Source organism: Haliaeetus leucocephalus, unplaced genomic scaffold, assembly GCF_000737465.1.
Source record: "Haliaeetus leucocephalus isolate CR32 unplaced genomic scaffold, Haliaeetus_leucocephalus-4.0 Scaffold451, whole genome shotgun sequence".
Taxonomy (NCBI): domain Eukaryota; kingdom Metazoa; phylum Chordata; class Aves; order Accipitriformes; family Accipitridae; genus Haliaeetus; species Haliaeetus leucocephalus.
The window spans coordinates 3224994-3235725 of NW_010972887.1; positions in this window are offsets into that span (position 1 = coordinate 3224994).

Sequence of the window (10732 nt, forward strand, 5' to 3'; positions counted from 1 at the left end):
GCCGGTCGGCCCCGGGGCTGCGCCCTCGGCCTGCTGCAGCCTTGAGGCGGCCCGGCCCCGGCCGGGGGCTGCCCCGGCCGCGCCGTCGCGGTTACTTGTTGGGAAGGATGTTGGTCCCTGGGCGGTCGCCCTCTCTGGGAGCCGGGGGTAGGGAGCGGGTTGGTGGCCCTGGGAGCGCTCCGAGCCCTTCAGGCGGTGGGTTCTAGGGGTGCCGAGTGTTGCGGGGGTGGGGTTTTTTTCGGGTTTAGCCCCTCGGGTTAGCGGTAGTTGTTTGCGAGCGTGCTGCGCTCGTATCGGCCATCGTGGGGTCCTATTTACACCTCCCCTTATGTCGTCTGGGGGGAAAATGTTATGTTCGTGCTGCCTGTGATAGTGCTGGAAGAGGGTTGTTAATCTATTATGTTCTTTTTTTTTTCTGTCGCATGTTGGACAATTCTGCATGTGGATATATCTAGCATGCTATAATCCAAAGTGTAAGTAGAATCGAGAGCAAACTGTGTCACAGCCTGTTTTTTACAGTCTCTTTTAATAACGTTTTTAAATGAGTTTTCAGCACTGAAGAAGGGTTTTACTTTATGAGCGAGACAGAAAAAAAAGTGAGGTATGGCTATTTCATACATAGAGTCTAAGAAGAATTCAGATTATTCACACTTGGAGATTTGCACAAATTCTATTTTTTGTAACTAAGCCTGTAGTACAAGAAACACGTCGGCGGATTTGTGTGATCTCTATAGGAAGCTGAATTAGGAAGGTGATGGAAAAAAAACCCCACAATGAGCAATGGATACTTTGTTTAGGGTGCACTGTCAGATAATGTAATCTACAAAAGTGTGTGTGGCTCTTTGGAGTGTTTTTTTAATTGTTTCAATTTTTAATATTGATGCCCTTTTTTCATTAGCCTGAAATTAGGGAGATCTTGCGTGCCTAATGCAGAATAGGGAATGTTTTGGGATTTTTTTTCTCTTACAGAGTGTCTGACACTAGCCTTTTCTGCATCGAGGCATTAACTTGCAATTTGCAATGATGTTACTTTCTCATGTCTTCTACAAGGAGCATTGTACTTGAGACTTGCATTTTGGTTGAATACTAGGCAGAGGACATGATCATGGCAATCATACAGTGCAGGATTTCTTGTGAATGTTAGATTAGGAATGCGTCTTTATTGTTGAAGTGAAAGCAACAAAAATGAAGTTCTGAAATTATTTTTCAAAAGGTTTTACTCAATTTGCTATTCAGGAGAAAGAAATGGCAGCGGAAACGTGTTTTCTTCGACAGTCTTCCATTGTTTGTTACAAATGATAATATTATTGGTAGGCAGCTAATATTAAACATTTGTTTTACAGTAATACTGTGATGTCGAGGATTTAAGTGTTTCTTAGAAAATCTGTAATTTATAGCTTGCACTCCTCAATCAAAAAAAAAAAAAAAAGCCCCAATGGTAAAGATAATATGAAGTCTTGTTGTGTCTTTTAAATCTTGGAAGGTCAAAAATGTAGTACTTGTAACTGCATTGCTCACTATTGCTAGGTCACTTTTCATTTTACAAAACTGTAAATTGCTATCAAGATCAACTAGTACTTTTCTCAGGAGTAAAAATGGGTTTGACTAAATACCAGTCATTTTTAGAGGTGTGTTGTGTACTGCGTTACGTTTGTTAGCAGTTTTCCAGAAACTATTTGTTAAAGATTTGGGAAGGGTGAGTTACTTGGATCTGTTGCAGTGGTCCTCTGATTATATTTTTTTGTGTGTGTATGGAGGAATAAAGAAGAAGAATCTGAGGAGAATGATCCTACTGCTTTCCTCTTTCTTAAGTGTAATTCTGTCTATGCTTGTTTTCTTCTGTGTATTAAGCTTTTGTTTTTCATTTCTTTTCATGTTTCAGAATATTTGCCATACCTCATAGTCTTACTTATTTTATACTACTTGCTTAAAGTCTGTCTGTGAAGCTGCTTCAGAGTAGCTGTATGTTCTAGGTGAAGTGCTTTAGGTATAGCTCTGGGTATGAAACACAAATATCATGGATTTGTGTTTTATTCAGTTGAAAGGTGCTGTCAGTTTCCTCCAGTAGCCTAGGTTAATTTAAGTTTGTATATCTTTGTATCACCATTTTCACACATTTACTTCTCCCCAGAGTTAATTTGACTGAGAAACGTAGTGCCACATCTTTTAAAATATGATGATACATTTAAAGTTTCAAGGTGCTGTATTCTAGGCTTTTAAAAGTAGTTGATACAATTGCATTTTTTTGGACTCTTTGGGAAAAACGGGACTTTTGACAGCATGTTTGTAAAGAGTGGGTTGTCAGATAACATTAATGGAGCAATATAAACTTTGAATTGGCTGCAGTGTAGCATACATTAAATTTTTAAAAACCTTTTAATATATATGGACAGCATTATTCAGTTTTGGTGAGCTAGGCAGCTCTTATGGTATAACTTTTACTACCTGCATAAAAATAGCAACAACTTTGGATGTCCTGATTGGTGATGGCCAATAAATTTACTATTAAAGTGTATAGATTCTGAAATTTTCCAGCATACTCTAATTCTTCTTATTTCATAGATATGAACATAGTTAAGCAATCGCCAGTAAAAATAAAACAGTGTAATTCATGGGTGTGACATCTAAGGAGCTTTCATAGAAGTGGTAGAGTATTCTGTAACTTGGCACTACTAGGTTGGAAGGACTGCAGGAGTGTTGGGGTTTGGGAGCCCAGTTAAGCTTTTGGTGGCATTTTTCCCCATGTACATTCCACCTAGTAATGGCTAGATAGGAATGACCTAAGGGCTTTTGTTAAACAGCGGCATTCCAAATTGAGCCTCTTAGTAATGGAAAGAAGAGTTGTTTGGCAATGCAAGACCTGAATAATAAGGTCATTCACACCGTACTCTTTAGGCAAGTAGAATCTATGTGAATGCCTTAATATGGTGTTTACTCTGGATGATAGGTAGCATCTATGCAAGCCCATTAAAGTAGGTTTTGTGTGTTTCCTTTTGTTGGCTTTTCTTTGAGGTGGAGGACTGATGTGCTGTATAACAATGTTAAGAGATTTTTGAAAGCGGAATTGAAAAGCTCTATTTCTAGGAGATGATAAATCAGCAACAGATAATGATTAAGTATGATTGGGACAATTGTACTTTCAGCCTGCCTATAATCTTATTTTGATTTCATAACTTTTTGAAGGAGTGCTTTAGAGGAAATAATGTCTGAAACCAGATTTATGGAAGCTCAGCTGCCTTAATTACAGAACAGCCTCCACTGCTACTCTTGTGCATGAGTTAGTCTCCTGCAGTTTAATGTATTATGAGAATCCTGTCAACGTGTCATTTTAAGATATGAACTCTTCTCCAATATATAGAATTAAGTTTCCAAGAATATTATCTTTGGTTATTGTATATTTGTATCCAGGCTGCTGAAGCAAACTGTAGATTTGAAGAGCATGGCTGTGGGATGCTTATTCAAGGGTTTCTTTTCTATTCTTTATCTTGGATCTCTGGAAGAGAATGGGGCATTATGTCTCTGCAGCCATTGGTTTCTGCATAAACGTTTATATACTGTGTTGTTCACCTGTCTTTGTTCATCTGCTGCTAAGTTTTTTCTGTTCTTTTATCTCTTTCCCAACATCAATTCTTGTTATTCTTTAATCTATAACTGAAAAATTTATGTATAAAATGGAATTTTGCCCTTTAACGCTCACCACTATCTCCTCTGGCCTCACCACTATCTCCCCTGGCCTCACCCCAGGCTTATTTGTTAACAAGTTTGTGCTGCCATTTATTAAAGGTCTTTGTCCAGTCGTGTTTAGAATGGTCTGAAGGCTGAAGCTTGTCAAGACAAACATCTTAAATATTGTTAAAGCTATAGCTAAATAGCATAGCATAGTTAGTTGCCTCTTCATTTTGAAAGCATAGTTTTGGATAACTTCCATAACCAGATCAAAAAATAACCTCTAAAAGGTGTAGATGTAGAAGATGTCATTGATGGATTTGGTTTAGCTGACCATTCTTAGCAAAAATCCGGTGCTGAGTTTTGTATTTTTCTAAAAAATGTTTTGTATGATCAGCTAGTAGTTAACCTACCACAATTGTTTTGAAGAAGTATGTTCGCAGCTAAGTGAGGTGTAATAGGTTTCTGTTAGTGTCGAACTAAACCATCTTACTTTACATTGCAGTGAAGCAGGATATAAATAGATGTGCTCCTTGCAAATATCTGCCTTTGTGAAAGAGGCCATCATACTGACATATCCTTAGCTTTTTGTTCATGCCCCCAATCACCCCCTTTGATCTGTTAAATGAGCTGTTATTGTAAGGCGTTTCTGAACGTTTCACTTTCAGCTGTGTAAGATGTAGGTCCCTTATTGTATCAAATTGAAACATGTATAAGGAGACTCACAGGAGCAGTTTAACTGGCAGATGGAGGAAATGGTAACTGGAAGTGAGATCAGTGACTTCTTTAGCGCAGCTGAATCTAGAAAAGGCTGTTGGTGTGCAGCTGGTGAGTGAAGTTTGAACTAATTCGAGTGCTTCTGCCAACAGCAGATTGAGGAGTGTTCTCACAGTCCTTTTTGATGTCAGAGCTTTGGGCATAAAAACCTCCTGCTGGTGGTGAGTAGCTGGGAGCAGTTGCATCATTGACCGGCATGCTGGATCCACAAGAAGATTTCCATCTGTTTTCATATTCTAAGTGAGCTCAGAAGAATTCGGTATGTTCTTGTGGAGATGCAGTAGGAGTTTTGAGAGGCATTGGAAAATTTTTGACCCTTATAACTTAGGCTTTGATCAAATGTTCAGGTTTTGTGCCCAAATGGTGCAGTAGCAAAATTAGTAAAACCAGTTTGTGGCGAATTCTTGTCCGTATTATCACAGTGTGATTTGGATCATTTCAACAGAAGGTAGAGTAAAAAGGCTGTTTCCTTTAAAGCATTGTAAATCCCTCTGTCTTTTAGATGAAGAGCTATACATTTCGAGTTCAATGTGCTCTGTAGGTGTTTAAAGAGTAAAACTTGCTGCCAGGATTAGATTCTTTTTCCTCCTTTTCTTTTATAATCTATTGAATCTATTCCATAACTTAAAGCAGGAACTGAACCCTTGCCAATTTCTGTCTTCCCTTAAAAGTAGTTTGATTGGTTAGCATAGCTCCATAGAATGTCAGTACCGTGACTCAAAATAAAACTTGGCTTGTCTTTTTGAGTTGATGCATCCTTATCCTTCTTACACTTGGGAAGCCAGACTATTCCTGAACAAGAGCTTTCACCTAATGGCTTTCAAAGGGAAAACCAAGGGGAACTGACTAGTTTTCTTGTGTTAATGACAGTTGCATATACTTCAGTGGAAGAAACTGTGGTAAAATGAAGAATTGGATACCCATAGTATCTGCTGATGGTAGTTCTACTGTTAGAATTGACAGTAATGAGTCTTTGATTTTTTACTTGCAATGAAGTTTATAAATTGTTAGTCTGCTAGTTTAGGTGTTGTAGTTTCTATTTTGTTTCAAGCACATCAAAGTGATCTTTAATGTATTTTCATTGCAAATAATCTTTAAAAAGGATTCTAGGCATGTGTTTCGTTGCATGTTCTATTATTCTCATGGAAAAATAAACTACTCTTTCAAGGGCTTAAAGCTGCACCACAAGCCAGTACCAGTATTGCTCTGAGGTGTCATCCTTGTGGTATGGATTGGGAGGAGGCAGAGAACATGCAAAGTCTATTAAATGACTTTATGGAGGCTGCCATAGGAGTACTAATGCCTTCTGGTTAGACTTGTGGTCTAGTAAATGGATATGAATCTTTCACACAAACTATTGTGTTAATTTATAAAAATGTTATGATTTTCATCCTAATGCTTTGTGTGGTAACACTACACAGGTCCTGTTTCCCTTTCTGTTTTCAAATAGTGGCTTCTGGAGAGGAACACCTGTATTTATGTGGACGTTCTTGTTACTGGGAGAAGCAACTGAGTCCAGACTGAGCTTAGCTAGTAATGATTTAAATACAGAAGAGCTTTCATCCAGTGTAATAAGTAATACTGTGTTTTGACTAAGATTTCTAAGCTATGAATGGTACCTTTAGACAAAATTCTTAAAGCAGTAATATGAACAGAATAAAAGACGTTACTGGGCTAACCCAGTTATTGCAATGTATGATATTCCAATAGTTGACTGTTCATCATTAGGCAGGATGACATCCCATTAGTTGCTACTTAATCTTGTCTTTACTGACACTGTAAAGTTTAATTTGAAAAGCACAAAGAGCAGTAGTCCTTATTAAGACTTGCATATCAAAATAGTAGTGAAAGCTGTCCCAGCACAGAATATAATCAGCTTTTTGTCTGGCCTTTTCTGCTGAAATATTGGACAATGTTAGAAGCTGGATTTCTGTGTCTGTCATCCTTGGTCTACAGCGGTGTGAAGGCTTAAAATTACAACATTCCATAAAGATCAAGAAATGTGTAGGTATTCTCTTAGTATCTCTTTTTCTTGTCCTGTTTTCCAAAATGCAACGAAATATAGGCTAATTTTAAGCAGGAAACAGTTTAGCCCATTTTTAACATGTGGAGTAATTGGGAGTGGGAGACCTTGAATAGATTTTTAATCTGTGATCAGACAATGTGAATTCAAGCATATTTTAGATCAGTGGTGACAATTCTAAAGCCTGTTGCTTGACTGAGATCAGAGTGATCTGATGGGGTTCTTGGTTGTCCGGCTAAATATCTTGTCTCCCCGTGCTGCTTCAGAGAGGCAGCAGAGGCTCTTGTAGACCTGTATCATATCTGGGCAGCTGACTAGCTCTTGATATGACAAGTAAGAAAGTCCTCATGCATGAAGTTAACAGGCATTCAGCTTTAATACTGCTCATAATTTATTAACCTCGGGACTCTTATGTTTGCAGTATCAGTAGTTGTTTTCTGCATTCATATTTTATTCATATCTGCATATGCTGCAGTTACATGGTTATAAGGGGAGTGATTCTAGAACTTTTAAACTATGTTTGAATTCAGAATGCCAATGTACTACATATAGGTTAAATGTAGGCGTGACTACTGTAAGGAAGATGGATTCTTTCACATGTTTGATGTTATAAGATAGATTTCCGTAGAAAATGTTGGAGGGCATAAAACTGATATAAACTGTTCTTTGAAATTTTTAGAAATAAAGTACAAGTAAGTAGACTTTCTCTGGTTTCTTTTAACTTTAAGGAAAAATTCTTGCTGATCCTAAGAAGGCTTCTTACCAGGCTAATTGAAAGGAAAGTTGGATGAACAAAAGATTTTCAGTTGGTTCCCACTGAACCTAAGCCATCCAGGTACTCTGGTATTAAATAGCAGTAATTATCTGTAAAATAATGGAATGTTTGTGGACAAATATGCAACTTAATGCACTGCACATTGCATGAATGTGCCTGACGACTGAAAGAAGAGACTCTGTGGGTCATTTAGTCCAGTCCCTTCTTACAGGAAATAATCCTTTCATAACTGTGTCAAACTTTATCTTAATTAAATTTCTAGCTGTCGTCTTTCTTGCTGAATAGCAATTGTAAAATCTGGTTCTGTGATGTCTCCTGGTCTCCAGCCTGGCTGACTGTGGCAAACTTAGAAGCACGTGGTTTTGTGGCAACATTTTCCTCTTGCTTAAGTAGCTCTTCTACCCACCTGTTATCTGCTACAGCCATATGTGCCATCTAATAAAGAACTGTCCTGTTCAGTCTGTATTTTGATTAAGCTAGATGGGCTTTTTCAATCTCTCCTTCAGCTACCTTGTTTTTAGAGTGAAATTATGTTTTCCATACAAGTTTTTACCAGTGCAAATACCATCTTCCATATAAGGTCTCACCAGGGCTCTATTAGAATGGTTTTTATGCCTCTGTAGCTTTTCTGAGAATAACTTGAATGGTAGGTACATCTTACTGCATTTACCTTTTTCAAGGCTACATTGCATTGTCAGCTTAGTCACAGAATCAATACTTATCTTGGGATTGGTTAACCATTTCCTTTCCATCTTGGTTCTATTGGATGACTAATTGGTTTAGGAATTTCCATCATTGGTAACAGTCAATACTGTTACCAGTATCCTTAAGATCATCTTTTTGCCCCTGCTGATGGTACTTCCCACAGCTGTGATCCAAAGATTTTAGCATTACATCTCACATAGTAGGACTGAAATGAAACAAAGCCCCATTGCTAACCCCTTGCCTGTTTTCCCCTCAATGCTTTACTCATTTGTCCCCTCTTTTAATCGACCCCTTGTTATAATACCTTTTGTTAGTAAGCCTTCTAATTACTAAAATAATTTTTGTTAGCCTCCATTGTCTCTACTTTATCCATTCCTATATAATACCACATACAATTCAGATAGATTAGGCCTACTCCATTTGTTTTTCCGAAGAAATATTACTTTATTAAATAGAGCTGTTTGGTGTAATCTGTTACACATGTTTTCCTGTCAGCTAATTTTCCATTGACTTTGGTGCCTTTTATTAATTTTTTTCCTCTAAAATTTGTTCAAAAGCCAGGCATACAGTTATTTTTTTTCCATATGTTTAGTTCTATGCTTGTCATTCTAACATCAAATTAAACCATCATGTACTTTGTACTGTTGCAAAAAAATCTCTGCTTTGGGACTTCTGATCTGATGAGATAGTTCTAATTTTCTGTATTTAGTGGGTACGCTGTTTTCAGCATTTACATTGTGAATCTTATTCTTCCTTTGAATGTACTCTTTCAAATTCAATTTCAGATGTGCTGTAGTGGTTTTCTTGTGTTCTTGTTCTTTTCTATTTGTATGGATAATGAATTTTTTGTTAGCAAGTTCTGACTCAGATGGGTAACTTGTGTTTCTGACTTCCAAGGCTTACCTTTTGGTTGGTCAGCCTGGTTTGGGGAGGCTTTTTGTGTGTGTGTGTGTGTGTGTTTGGTTTCTTGCTTCCTCTGCATTTATTCATCCAGCTAAATTTGTGGTTAATTCTTTTAAAGGGCTCTCCTCCCTTCCCAGCCCCTTCTCCCTCTGCCTTAGGGAATCTGTAGTGAGGGCAAGTTCCACATGTATTTTAGAGAAGATTCCTTAAGTAATCTACACAGATAACATTGTTAAATACTACGTAAAATTCATCAATATCTTTTCATATATATTAGTGTAACTGTATATTGTATATCTGTATAAGGAAATGATCCATCAAGGACAGCCTGATTATCCTCAATCCCTGGGTTATTGTAGCCTGAGGCTATATCGAAGTCCCTGTTTTGGATAGCCTATAAAGTAAAGCCTTTTGGTCAGAGAAATGCAGGATTATAATAATTACTAATAGCTATTCTATTAATTTTTTATTAATAATACTTTGCTTGAATATTCTGACTATATGACTGAGATTCTTAAGGATTGACTATTCAGTGGTAGAGCAGTGTTAAAGTCAGTGATCTGGAAGGTCTTTTCCAACCTAAATGATTCTGTGATTCTGTAAGGGTTGTCAGACATTGGAATAGGCTGCCCAGGGAAGTGGTTGAGTCACCATCCCTGGAGGTATTGAAAAAGCACATAGACAAGGCACTTCAGAACATGGTTTGGTGGGCGTGGTTGATGGTTGGACTCGATGATCTTGAAGGTCTTTTCCAACCTAAATGATTCTATGATTCTAAAGTTTGCTGTCTCTTTAAACCATCTCTGTTCCTTATCCCACATTTGGTATCACAGAGAATGACTGTAGGACTAATCTTTTCGTCTGGTCACACTTCCTATGTTAGGCAAAGCATAATACATGTTGCAAACAAACTCCCTCAAAATATGAAAAATCTGATTTCCAGCAAGATTTTCTTTCTTGTTCTCTTAAGCTTTCAAAACCTTTATGTCCCCAAACTTGGGTAGGTATGCGTGTGTGCAGCTAGGGAGAGGTGCATTTGGTATTTGCATTTTGAGGGTGGGTTTTCTTCTCCTGTCAAATTTGCAATGGCTTGGCCATGCAGTCTTTGAGGTATTTTTGAAGAAAACAATGGTGCTTACTTTTAGTTTCTCTCATGTCTTTATACTTGTCTCTAAACTTTTTTTTTCCAGAAACTTTTCAAATAAATTCACGAAGCTCTAATGCACTGTATTAGTTTCTTATCTAAACTTCAAGATGTACGAGTTACAGGGATCCTTCAGAATATAAACTTGCTGGTGGCAGTATTTATCTTATGTTCATACCTTTTTTAAATAAAAAAAAAGAAATCCATCATGCTATAAACCAAATCTTCATTAAGTTTACTTTTCCTTCCTCCCTCTCCTCTAAAGAGAGATACAGTGTTTGATCCTGGTAAGGTGGTTTTTGTTTGTTTTTTTTTTTTAATGTGTAGCCCTCTTGTTTCAGTTATTATATGATGAAAGAGGAGGATATGCTATCACAAAAAAATTGGTACTTAGTGTAAATGTTAGCATTGCTTCCTTGACTGAACCCTCTAAATCTTAAGAAGATGAAATATTGTTGAAAGGTATGAGTACCAAGGTGGCAGAAAATGATGCTCCATGTTTTTTCAGTTGGGGAAAGGAAGAATCAGCTCTCCATCTCCCTGGTGCTTGGGTCCAGACAATTAAGCTGCTTTCTTCTGATGACGTACTTTCAGAAGTGTTCATTAGGAAGTAGTGAGATGCTGATTTTACTCTACTTTCCTTTGTTACCAGGATTTTCAGTTTACAGATATAAAATCATGCTTAAATAGCTGTTTGGTGAGGCCATCATATTAGTGAGGTAATTGTCTTCTGACCTCC